We start from the raw sequence: 12,015 nt of genomic DNA, 5'->3' as shown, positions 1-12,015 counted from the left end.
CACCCTGAGCCCAGGAGAGCGGCTCGGCCACTCCCCTCCTCACCTTGGCGGTGTTGAGGGTTTGGTGGGGGGACCCCTGGGCCTACTCTAGGATCCCCCACCCCCGGCCACCACGACCTCCACCCTCTAATCAGGGAAAGGGATCTCCCGCCTGACAGAGGGCACCCGGGATGGGAGGGATGTGTCTGTGACGCTAATGGAAGAGGCTCCCGCGGGCTTGGCTCAGTGGACAGAGCGCAGGCCTGTGGATGGAAGGGTCTCCGGTTCCACTGGGGTCAAGGGCACTTACCTCCCTTGCGGGCTGGAACCCTGCCCCCTCGGGGGCGCCTGCCAGAGGCAACCAATCCAGGTGTCTCCCTCACATCCATGTTTCTCTCTGCCTCTCCCGGTTTTTTCCAGTCTCCCTAAAAGTCAAGGGAGAGATATCCTGGCCGAGGATTATGAGAAATGAATAGATAAATAGATAGATAGATAGATAGATAGATAGATCAATAGATCAATAAATACATAAATAGATAGATAGATAGATAGATAGATAGATAGATAGATAAATACAGGTGGAACTGCTGAACACTCTCGGGGGAATCTGATATCTGGCTCTCCTTGGTCATCTTAATCCCGTGGGGACAGCGCCCTCTGTACCCACCCTCAACTCTAGGCCCACTCTGACTGCCGGTGGTCTGGTCTCTAGCTCCCGGACAAGGATTGGAAGAAGTTGTACTAGTCCAACTGAGTCTCCATGACCACCTGGGTGGAGCTCTGATAAGGCAACGCCTGGTGTCCGGGCCATTGGAAAATTGCCCGGGTCTCACCACAGTAGGAAAACCCACCATAAAGTCATTTTCCCTGATCAGGTGCACAGGGTTGTCTGAATAGACTTCTAGCCATGAAGGAATCAAATGAGCCCTCAACCCCTAGGATTTCCAGAGGGTACGGGAGCTTGGTCCCCAGCATTCACTTCCTCTTGTGGCCCCCATGACCTGAGGTAGGCACTTGAGAGACCCAGCAAACCACCCCTCCTGCAGCTTCTTTCGCTCCAGCACACACACACACACACACACACACACACCCATACGCACACACACAGACACGCACGCACGCACGCACGCACGCACACACAGTGGCAAGGACTGATATGATGCCCTCAAGTGCTTCCAGTTGTGGCCTCCCTGGCATTGGCCAACGCTAGGCAGTCCTAAGTTACCTGAGGCTACACACTGCTCAAGGACAGCAGGCGTCAGAAGGGAGACTAGAGCCACTGTCTGCATGAGTGAAACAGTTTTGTTGTAAGCTTTTCCAAAGACACAGCCCAAGGACATCTGGAGACCAGTGGAGAACATCCTGCTCTCTCCCAGGTCTCCAGTCAAGTGAGGTGATAGGGGCCTGTCTCAGGAATGTGGTGCCTGGTGACCAGAGTTCTAGCTTCTGTATTGTCCTGTCACTGAGGAAGTGACATCAAGTTTGCAAGGTTCCATTACCTGTATGTGTTCCTTTAAGCACACTTGCCCGGAAAGCCCTCTGGGCTTTTGACTGACACCCCCAGAAATACTGCAAGTTCCCCAACTCAGCTTTCTCCCACAGCTCCCCGTTCTTGCCACCAGGGGCCTAGCATTCAGGAGAGCCCAGTGAGACCTGCGTTGTCTGATTGGCTTAGTGTCCTGGCAAAGCCATTGTGTCCTCCTGGGCCTTCCCAGGGACCCTGCCGACACACGAGGGATGGTACAGGAAACAATCTTCTAGAGGCCTAGACCGGTGTATATGACATCAAACCCGCCCCACCTGTGGGCAGTGTGACCTGCGCCGGATGCAAAAACTCAGAGAGGGCCAGATCACTAGACGGGGTGGGATGTGGCCTGGACTGCCACTCCCAACAGGCCTGGGCTTCAGCACTGTGATACTGGTAGAGTCACACCGCCCTGGGCCACCTCGCTAGGTCTCCACCTGTAAGAGGGTGAAACGGAGGAAACGAAGGGGTGACCACCCAGGCCATATCCCCTCCTATGGTCTCCCGGGACACGGCGCATCAGACCTGGGGCTGGCTGTGGGCCTACACGGTGGGCGGCCTCCACCTCCCCTCCCCCTGGACCCTGCCTAGGCACATGCATATTTTTGGTCCCAGCTACGTGTTTAGCCATTGGATTCTCCCCAACAAAATGCTGCCATGGGGATGTGAAATGGAATCCCTAGCGGAGCCCAGTTGGGGAGGGCGCCCCCTTCCGGGCTCCCCGGGACATCGCACACCGCCCCCCGGAGCCGCTCTCCCGCGTCTCGCATCTCCTGGAAGCTCAGAAGGTGGATGAGAGGCAGCTGGTGGCTCAGCAGGGACAGATGTAGTCCCGGCTAGAGGGCGGGCGGGGCAGAGGGTGGGGGGAGCTGAGCAGCAGGTCAGCCAGGGGGCCCAGGGCTCAGCGGGCCTGGAGGCCCGGCGCCGCGGGCTCTTGAGGCTCCCGGAGGCCGGCTCCAGCGTCTACGGCCATACCACCCTGAACGCGCCCGATCTCGTCTGATCTCGGAAGCTAAGCAGGGTCGGGCCTGGTTAGTACTTGGATGGGAGACCGCCTGGGAATACCGGGTGCTGTAGGCTTTTGATTGCCATTTTTTGAGCCCGCCCCATCCGCCCTTTGCCGGTGTGGGGGGAACCTCCCATCGCCCCCGCGGGGCTACTCTCAGAGCTGAACCCCCACCTCCCCTCGCCCAGCCTCGTCCGCCATCCAAAATTAGGAAGTGCCTTCTCGCGCCTAACAGACAGCAGCCCTGCGTTGCAGGGGCGTGTCTCTTCCATTCCCCCCCCCCCCCCCCCCCGCACCCATGCAAGCCCCAAGCGCTCTGTGCTCTGCGGGGGCAACAGGGGACCCACAACCGGGGGAACCCATCGAAGCCCCCGTGCTGCGGAGGGACGTAGCTCCCCAAACTGCTAAGGGAACCCCGCGGTCCCCACCAAAGGCCCAGGCCGCCCTCCTCTCGCTTTGTGCCATCCCCCGGGGGGCGGGGGGGGGGGGGAGAGCTGGGGGGTGGGCGGGGGGGCTTCGTCCTACCCTTCCGCATTTCAGGCAATCGCACCCCCAAAGGAAGGCGCCCTCCTGCATCTTTTCGAAGCTCAGGAGATGGGCTGGGCGGGCCAGAGACAGCTGATGGCTCTGCAAGAAGAGATCTGGTCCGGGCTGGGGCGGCTGGTGTGCGGAGAGGGGTGGCGGAGCACCAGGTCGGGGAGGGGGGGGGGGTGTGCGGAGACAGGGCTTTTTTATGTTTGTATTTTCCTTGCCCAAGCTCCGCCCCGTGGCCAAGGCAGGGCCCTGAAGTCCACGGGGACGCCCGCTCCCTTCTGCCACTCTGCAACACTCCACCTCCCCACGCCCAAACACCCACCCTGAGCCCAGGAGAGCGGCTCGGCCACTCCCCTCCTCACCTTGGCGGTGTTGAGGGTTTGGTGGGGGGACCCCTGGGCCTACTCTAGGATCCCCCACCCCCGGCCACCACGACCTCCACCCTCTAATCAGGGAAAGGGATCTCCCGCCTGACAGAGGGCACCCGGGATGGGAGGGATGTGTCTGTGACGCTAATGGAAGAGGCTCCCGCGGGCTTGGCTCAGTGGACAGAGCGCAGGCCTGTGGATGGAAGGGTCTCCGGTTCCACTGGGGTCAAGGGCACTTACCTCCCTTGCGGGCTGGAACCCTGCCCCCTCGGGGGCGCCTGCCAGAGGCAACCAATCCAGGTGTCTCCCTCACATCCATGTTTCTCTCTGCCTCTCCCGGTTTTTTCCAGTCTCCCTAAAAGTCAAGGGAGAGATATCCTGGCCGAGGATTATGAGAAATGAATAGATAAATAGATAGATAGATAGATAGATAGATAGATCAATAGATCAATAAATACATAAATAGATAGATAGATAGATAGATAGATAGATAGATAGATAGATAAATACAGGTGGAACTGCTGAACACTCTCGGGGGAATCTGATATCTGGCTCTCCTTGGTCATCTTAATCCCGTGGGGACAGCGCCCTCTGTACCCACCCTCAACTCTAGGCCCACTCTGACTGCCGGTGGTCTGGTCTCTAGCTCCCGGACAAGGATTGGAAGAAGTTGTACTAGTCCAACTGAGTCTCCATGACCACCTGGGTGGAGCTCTGATAAGGCAACGCCTGGTGTCCGGGCCATTGGAAAATTGCCCGGGTCTCACCACAGTAGGAAAACCCACCATAAAGTCATTTTCCCTGATCAGGTGCACAGGGTTGTCTGAATAGACTTCTAGCCATGAAGGAATCAAATGAGCCCTCAACCCCTAGGATTTCCAGAGGGTACGGGAGCTTGGTCCCCAGCATTCACTTCCTCTTGTGGCCCCCATGACCTGAGGTAGGCACTTGAGAGACCCAGCAAACCACCCCTCCTGCAGCTTCTTTCGCTCCAGCACACACACACACACACACACACACACACCCATACGCACACACACAGACACGCACGCACGCACGCACGCACGCACACACAGTGGCAAGGACTGATATGATGCCCTCAAGTGCTTCCAGTTGTGGCCTCCCTGGCATTGGCCAACGCTAGGCAGTCCTAAGTTACCTGAGGCTACACACTGCTCAAGGACAGCAGGCGTCAGAAGGGAGACTAGAGCCACTGTCTGCATGAGTGAAACAGTTTTGTTGTAAGCTTTTCCAAAGACACAGCCCAAGGACATCTGGAGACCAGTGGAGAACATCCTGCTCTCTCCCAGGTCTCCAGTCAAGTGAGGTGATAGGGGCCTGTCTCAGGAATGTGGTGCCTGGTGACCAGAGTTCTAGCTTCTGTATTGTCCTGTCACTGAGGAAGTGACATCAAGTTTGCAAGGTTCCATTACCTGTATGTGTTCCTTTAAGCACACTTGCCCGGAAAGCCCTCTGGGCTTTTGACTGACACCCCCAGAAATACTGCAAGTTCCCCAACTCAGCTTTCTCCCACAGCTCCCCGTTCTTGCCACCAGGGGCCTAGCATTCAGGAGAGCCCAGTGAGACCTGCGTTGTCTGATTGGCTTAGTGTCCTGGCAAAGCCATTGTGTCCTCCTGGGCCTTCCCAGGGACCCTGCCGACACACGAGGGATGGTACAGGAAACAATCTTCTAGAGGCCTAGACCGGTGTATATGACATCAAACCCGCCCCACCTGTGGGCAGTGTGACCTGCGCCGGATGCAAAAACTCAGAGAGGGCCAGATCACTAGACGGGGTGGGATGTGGCCTGGACTGCCACTCCCAACAGGCCTGGGCTTCAGCACTGTGATACTGGTAGAGTCACACCGCCCTGGGCCACCTCGCTAGGTCTCCACCTGTAAGAGGGTGAAACGGAGGAAACGAAGGGGTGACCACCCAGGCCATATCCCCTCCTATGGTCTCCCGGGACACGGCGCATCAGACCTGGGGCTGGCTGTGGGCCTACACGGTGGGCGGCCTCCACCTCCCCTCCCCCTGGACCCTGCCTAGGCACATGCATATTTTTGGTCCCAGCTACGTGTTTAGCCATTGGATTCTCCCCAACAAAATGCTGCCATGGGGATGTGAAATGGAATCCCTAGCGGAGCCCAGTTGGGGAGGGCGCCCCCTTCCGGGCTCCCCGGGACATCGCACACCGCCCCCCGGAGCCGCTCTCCCGCGTCTCGCATCTCCTGGAAGCTCAGAAGGTGGATGAGAGGCAGCTGGTGGCTCAGCAGGGACAGATGTAGTCCCGGCTAGAGGGCGGGCGGGGCAGAGGGTGGGGGGAGCTGAGCAGCAGGTCAGCCAGGGGGCCCAGGGCTCAGCGGGCCTGGAGGCCCGGCGCCGCGGGCTCTTGAGGCTCCCGGAGGCCGGCTCCAGCGTCTACGGCCATACCACCCTGAACGCGCCCGATCTCGTCTGATCTCGGAAGCTAAGCAGGGTCGGGCCTGGTTAGTACTTGGATGGGAGACCGCCTGGGAATACCGGGTGCTGTAGGCTTTTGATTGCCATTTTTTGAGCCCGCCCCATCCGCCCTTTGCCGGTGTGGGGGGAACCTCCCATCGCCCCCGCGGGGCTACTCTCAGAGCTGAACCCCCACCTCCCCTCGCCCAGCCTCGTCCGCCATCCAAAATTAGGAAGTGCCTTCTCGCGCCTAACAGACAGCAGCCCTGCGTTGCAGGGGCGTGTCTCTTCCATTCCCCCCCCCCCCCCCCCCCCGCACCCATGCAAGCCCCAAGCGCTCTGTGCTCTGCGGGGGCAACAGGGGACCCACAACCGGGGGAACCCATCGAAGCCCCCGTGCTGCGGAGGGACGTAGCTCCCCAAACTGCTAAGGGAACCCCGCGGTCCCCACCAAAGGCCCAGGCCGCCCTCCTCTCGCTTTGTGCCATCCCCCGGGGGGCGGGGGGGGGGGGGAGAGCTGGGGGGTGGGCGGGGGGGCTTCGTCCTACCCTTCCGCATTTCAGGCAATCGCACCCCCAAAGGAAGGCGCCCTCCTGCATCTTTTCGAAGCTCAGGAGATGGGCTGGGCGGGCCAGAGACAGCTGATGGCTCTGCAAGAAGAGATCTGGTCCGGGCTGGGGCGGCTGGTGTGCGGAGAGGGGTGGCGGAGCACCAGGTCGGGGAGGGGGGGGGGTGTGCGGAGACAGGGCTTTTTTATGTTTGTATTTTCCTTGCCCAAGCTCCGCCCCGTGGCCAAGGCAGGGCCCTGAGGTCCACGGGGACGCCCGCTCCCTTCCTGCCACTCTGCAACACTCCACCTCCCCACGCCCAAACACCCACCCTGAGCCCAGGAGAGCGGCTCGGCCACTCCCCTCCTCACCTTGGCGGTGTTGAGGGTTTGGTGGGGGGACCCCTGGGCCTACTCTAGGATCCCCCACCCCCGGCCACCACGACCTCCACCCTCTAATCAGGGAAAGGGATCTCCCGCCTGACAGAGGGCACCCGGGATGGGAGGGATGTGTCTGTGACGCTAATGGAAGAGGCTCCCGCGGGCTTGGCTCAGTGGACAGAGCGCAGGCCTGTGGATGGAAGGGTCTCCGGTTCCACTGGGGTCAAGGGCACTTACCTCCCTTGCGGGCTGGAACCCTGCCCCCTCGGGGGCGCCTGCCAGAGGCAACCAATCCAGGTGTCTCCCTCACATCCATGTTTCTCTCTGCCTCTCCCGGTTTTTTCCAGTCTCCCTAAAAGTCAAGGGAGAGATATCCTGGCCGAGGATTATGAGAAATGAATAGATAAATAGATAGATAGATAGATAGATAGATAGATAGATAGATAGATCAATAGATCAATAAATACATAAATAGATAGATAGATAGATAGATAGATAGATAGATAGATAGATAAATACAGGTGGAACTGCTGAACACTCTCGGGGGAATCTGATATCTGGCTCTCCTTGGTCATCTTAATCCCGTGGGGACAGCGCCCTCTGTACCCACCCTCAACTCTAGGCCCACTCTGACTGCCGGTGGTCTGGTCTCTAGCTCCCGGACAAGGATTGGAAGAAGTTGTACTAGTCCAACTGAGTCTCCATGACCACCTGGGTGGAGCTCTGATAAGGCAACGCCTGGTGTCCGGGCCATTGGAAAATTGCCCGGGTCTCACCACAGTAGGAAAACCCACCATAAAGTCATTTTCCCTGATCAGGTGCACAGGGTTGTCTGAATAGACTTCTAGCCATGAAGGAATCAAATGAGCCCTCAACCCCTAGGATTTCCAGAGGGTACGGGAGCTTGGTCCCCAGCATTCACTTCCTCTTGTGGCCCCCATGACCTGAGGTAGGCACTTGAGAGACCCAGCAAACCACCCCTCCTGCAGCTTCTTTCGCTCCAGCACACACACACACACACACACACACACACCCATACGCACACACACAGACACGCACGCACGCACGCACGCACGCACACGCAGTGGCAAGGACTGATATGATGCCCTCAAGTGCTTCCAGTTGTGGCCTCCCTGGCATTGGCCAACGCTAGGCAGTCCTAAGTTACCTGAGGCTACACACTGCTCAAGGACAGCAGGCGTCAGAAGGGAGACTAGAGCCACTGTCTGCATGAGTGAAACAGTTTTGTTGTAAGCTTTTCCAAAGACACAGCCCAAGGACATCTGGAGACCAGTGGAGAACATCCTGCTCTCTCCCAGGTCTCCAGTCAAGTGAGGTGATAGGGGCCTGTCTCAGGAATGTGGTGCCTGGTGACCAGAGTTCTAGCTTCTGTATTGTCCTGTCACTGAGGAAGTGACATCAAGTTTGCAAGGTTCCATTACCTGTATGTGTTCCTTTAAGCACACTTGCCCGGAAAGCCCTCTGGGCTTTTGACTGACACCCCCAGAAATACTGCAAGTTCCCCAACTCAGCTTTCTCCCACAGCTCCCCGTTCTTGCCACCAGGGGCCTAGCATTCAGGAGAGCCCAGTGAGACCTGCGTTGTCTGATTGGCTTAGTGTCCTGGCAAAGCCATTGTGTCCTCCTGGGCCTTCCCAGGGACCCTGCCGACACACGAGGGATGGTACAGGAAACAATCTTCTAGAGGCCTGGACCGGTGTATATGACATCAAACCCGCCCCACCTGTGGGCAGTGTGACCTGCGCCGGATGCAAAAACTCAGAGAGGGCCAGATCACTAGATGGGGTGGGATGTGGCCTGGACTGCCACTCCCAACAGGCCTGGGCTTCAGCACTGTGATACTGGTAGAGTCACACCGCCCTGGGCCACCTCGCTAGGTCTCCACCTGTAAGAGGGTGAAACGGAGGAAACGAAGGGGTGACCACCCAGGCCATATCCCCTCCTATGGTCTCCCGGGACACGGCGCATCAGACCTGGGGCTGGCTGTGGGCCTACACGGTGGGCGGCCTCCACCTCCCCTCCCCCTGGACCCTGCCTAGGCACATGCATATTTTTGGTCCCAGCTACGTGTTTAGCCATTGGATTCTCCCCAACAAAATGCTGCCATGGGGATGTGAAATGGAATCCCTAGCGGAGCCCAGTTGGGGAGGGCGCCCCCTTCCGGGCTCCCCGGGACATCGCACACCGCCCCCCGGAGCCGCTCTCCCGCGTCTCGCATCTCCTGGAAGCTCAGAAGGTGGATGAGAGGCAGCTGGTGGCTCAGCAGGGACAGATGTAGTCCCGGCTAGAGGGCGGGCGGGGCAGAGGGTGGGGGGAGCTGAGCAGCAGGTCAGCCAGGGGGCCCAGGGCTCAGCGGGCCTGGAGGCCCGGCGCCGCGGGCTCTTGAGGCTCCCGGAGGCCGGCTCCAGCGTCTACGGCCATACCACCCTGAACGCGCCCGATCTCGTCTGATCTCGGAAGCTAAGCAGGGTCGGGCCTGGTTAGTACTTGGATGGGAGACCGCCTGGGAATACCGGGTGCTGTAGGCTTTTGATTGCCATTTTTTGAGCCCGCCCCATCCGCCCTTTGCCGGTGTGGGGGGAACCTCCCATCGCCCCCGCGGGGCTACTCTCAGAGCTGAACCCCCACCTCCCCTCGCCCAGCCTCGTCCGCCGTCCAAAATTAGGAAGTGCCGTCTCGCGCCTAACAGACAGCAACCCTGCGTTGCAGGGGCGTGTCTCTTCCATTCCCCCCCCCCCCCCCCCCCGCACCCATGCAAGCCCCAAGCGCTCTGTGCTCTGCGGGGGCAACAGGGGACCCACAACCGGGGGAACCCATCGAAGCCCCCGTGCTGCGGAGGGACGTAGCTCCCCAAACTGCTAAGGGAACCCCGCGGTCCCCACCAAAGGCCCAGGCCGCCCTCCTCTCGCTTTGTGCCATCCCCCGGGGGGCGGGGGGGGGGGGGGGAGAGCTGGGGGGTGGGCGGGGGGGCTTCGTCCTACCCTTCCGCATTTCAGGCAATCGCACCCCCAAAGGAAGGCGCCCTCCTGCATCTTTTCGAAGCTCAGGAGATGGGCTGGGCGGGCCAGAGACAGCTGATGGCTCTGCAAGAAGAGATCTGGTCCGGGCTGGGGCGGCTGGTGTGCGGAGAGGGGTGGCGGAGCACCAGGTCGGGGAGGGGGGGGGGGTGTGCGGAGACAGGGCTTTTTTATGTTTGTATTTTCCTTGCCCAAGCTCCGCCCCGTGGCCAAGGCAGGGCCCTGAAGTCCACGGGGACGCCCGCTCCCTTCTGCCACTCTGCAACACTCCACCTCCCCACGCCCAAACACCCACCCTGAGCCCAGGAGAGCGGCTCGGCCACTCCCCTCCTCACCTTGGCGGTGTTGAGGGTTTGGTGGGGGGACCCCTGGGCCTACTCTAGGATCCCCCACCCCCGGCCACCACGACCTCCACCCTCTAATCAGGGAAAGGGATCTCCCGCCTGACAGAGGGCACCCGGGATGGGAGGGATGTGTCTGTGACGCTAATGGAAGAGGCTCCCGCGGGCTTGGCTCAGTGGACAGAGCGCAGGCCTGTGGATGGAAGGGTCTCCGGTTCCACTGGGGTCAAGGGCACTTACCTCCCTTGCGGGCTGGAACCCTGCCCCCTCGGGGGCGCCTGCCAGAGGCAACCAATCCAGGTGTCTCCCTCACATCCATGTTTCTCTCTGCCTCTCCCGGTTTTTTCCAGTCTCCCTAAAAGTCAAGGGAGAGATATCCTGGCCGAGGATTATGAGAAATGAATAGATAAATAGATAGATAGATAGATAGATAGATAGATAGATCAATAGATCAATAAATACATAAATAGATAGATAGATAGATAGATAGATAGATAGATAGATAGATAAATACAGGTGGAACTGCTGAACACTCTCGGGGGAATCTGATATCTGGCTCTCCTTGGTCATCTTAATCCCGTGGGGACAGCGCCCTCTGTACCCACCCTCAACTCTAGGCCCACTCTGACTGCCGGTGGTCTGGTCTCTAGCTCCCGGACAAGGATTGGAAGAAGTTGTACTAGTCCAACTGAGTCTCCATGACCACCTGGGTGGAGCTCTGATAAGGCAACGCCTGGTGTCCGGGCCATTGGAAAATTGCCCGGGTCTCACCACAGTAGGAAAACCCACCATAAAGTCATTTTCCCTGATCAGGTGCACAGGGTTGTCTGAATAGACTTCTAGCCATGAAGGAATCAAATGAGCCCTCAACCCCTAGGATTTCCAGAGGGTACGGGAGCTTGGTCCCCAGCATTCACTTCCTCTTGTGGCCCCCATGACCTGAGGTAGGCACTTGAGAGACCCAGCAAACCACCCCTCCTGCAGCTTCTTTCGCTCCAGCACACACACACACACACACACACACACACCCATACGCACACACACAGACACGCACGCACGCACGCACGCACGCACACACAGTGGCAAGGACTGATATGATGCCCTCAAGTGCTTCCAGTTGTGGCCTCCCTGGCATTGGCCAACGCTAGGCAGTCCTAAGTTACCTGAGGCTACACACTGCTCAAGGACAGCAGGCGTCAGAAGGGAGACTAGAGCCACTGTCTGCATGAGTGAAACAGTTTTGTTGTAAGCTTTTCCAAAGACACAGCCCAAGGACATCTGGAGACCAGTGGAGAACATCCTGCTCTCTCCCAGGTCTCCAGTCAAGTGAGGTGATAGGGGCCTGTCTCAGGAATGTGGTGCCTGGTGACCAGAGTTCTAGCTTCTGTATTGTCCTGTCACTGAGGAAGTGACATCAAGTTTGCAAGGTTCCATTACCTGTATGTGTTCCTTTAAGCACACTTGCCCGGAAAGCCCTCTGGGCTTTTGACTGACACCCCCAGAAATACTGCAAGTTCCCCAACTCAGCTTTCTCCCACAGCTCCCCGTTCTTGCCACCAGGGGCCTAGCATTCAGGAGAGCCCAGTGAGACCTGCGTTGTCTGATTGGCTTAGTGTCCTGGCAAAGCCATTGTGTCCTCCTGGGCCTTCCCAGGGACCCTGCCGACACACGAGGGATGGTACAGGAAACAATCTTCTAGAGGCCTGGACCGGTGTATATGACATCAAACCCGCCCCACCTGTGGGCAGTGTGACCTGCGCCGGATGCAAAAACTCAGAGAGGGCCAGATCACTAGACGGGGTGGGATGTGGCCTGGACTGCCACTCCCAACAGGCCTGGGCTTCAGCACTGTGA

The 12,015-nt window shown here is 59.0% G+C and overlaps 3 non-coding genes across 3 annotated transcripts; all 3 read left to right on the top strand.

Moving 5' to 3' along the window:
- Positions 1–2,465: 2,465 nt before the first annotated feature.
- LOC139015907 (5S ribosomal RNA) lies at positions 2,466–2,584 on the top strand. The gene has a single exon (XR_011472555.1). It is a non-coding gene; the product is annotated as a 5S ribosomal RNA (ribosomal RNA).
- Positions 2,585–5,832: 3,248 nt separating this feature from the next.
- On the top strand, positions 5,833–5,951 carry LOC139015896 (5S ribosomal RNA). The gene has a single exon (XR_011472544.1). It is a non-coding gene; the product is annotated as a 5S ribosomal RNA (ribosomal RNA).
- A 3,261-nt stretch (positions 5,952–9,212) lies between these two features.
- On the top strand, positions 9,213–9,331 carry LOC139015884 (5S ribosomal RNA). The gene has a single exon (XR_011472534.1). It is a non-coding gene; the product is annotated as a 5S ribosomal RNA (ribosomal RNA).
- The last annotated feature ends 2,684 nt before the right edge of the window (positions 9,332–12,015 follow it).

The sequence above is a fragment of the Myotis yumanensis genome, unplaced genomic scaffold, assembly GCF_028538775.1.
Source record: "Myotis yumanensis isolate MYYU_CA2020_CCGP unplaced genomic scaffold, mMyoYum1.0.hap1 SCAF_8, whole genome shotgun sequence".
Lineage (NCBI taxonomy): Eukaryota > Metazoa > Chordata > Mammalia > Chiroptera > Vespertilionidae > Myotis > Myotis yumanensis.
Note: the sequence above shows the minus strand (reverse complement) of the source record. Positions and strands in the feature narration are given on the sequence as shown.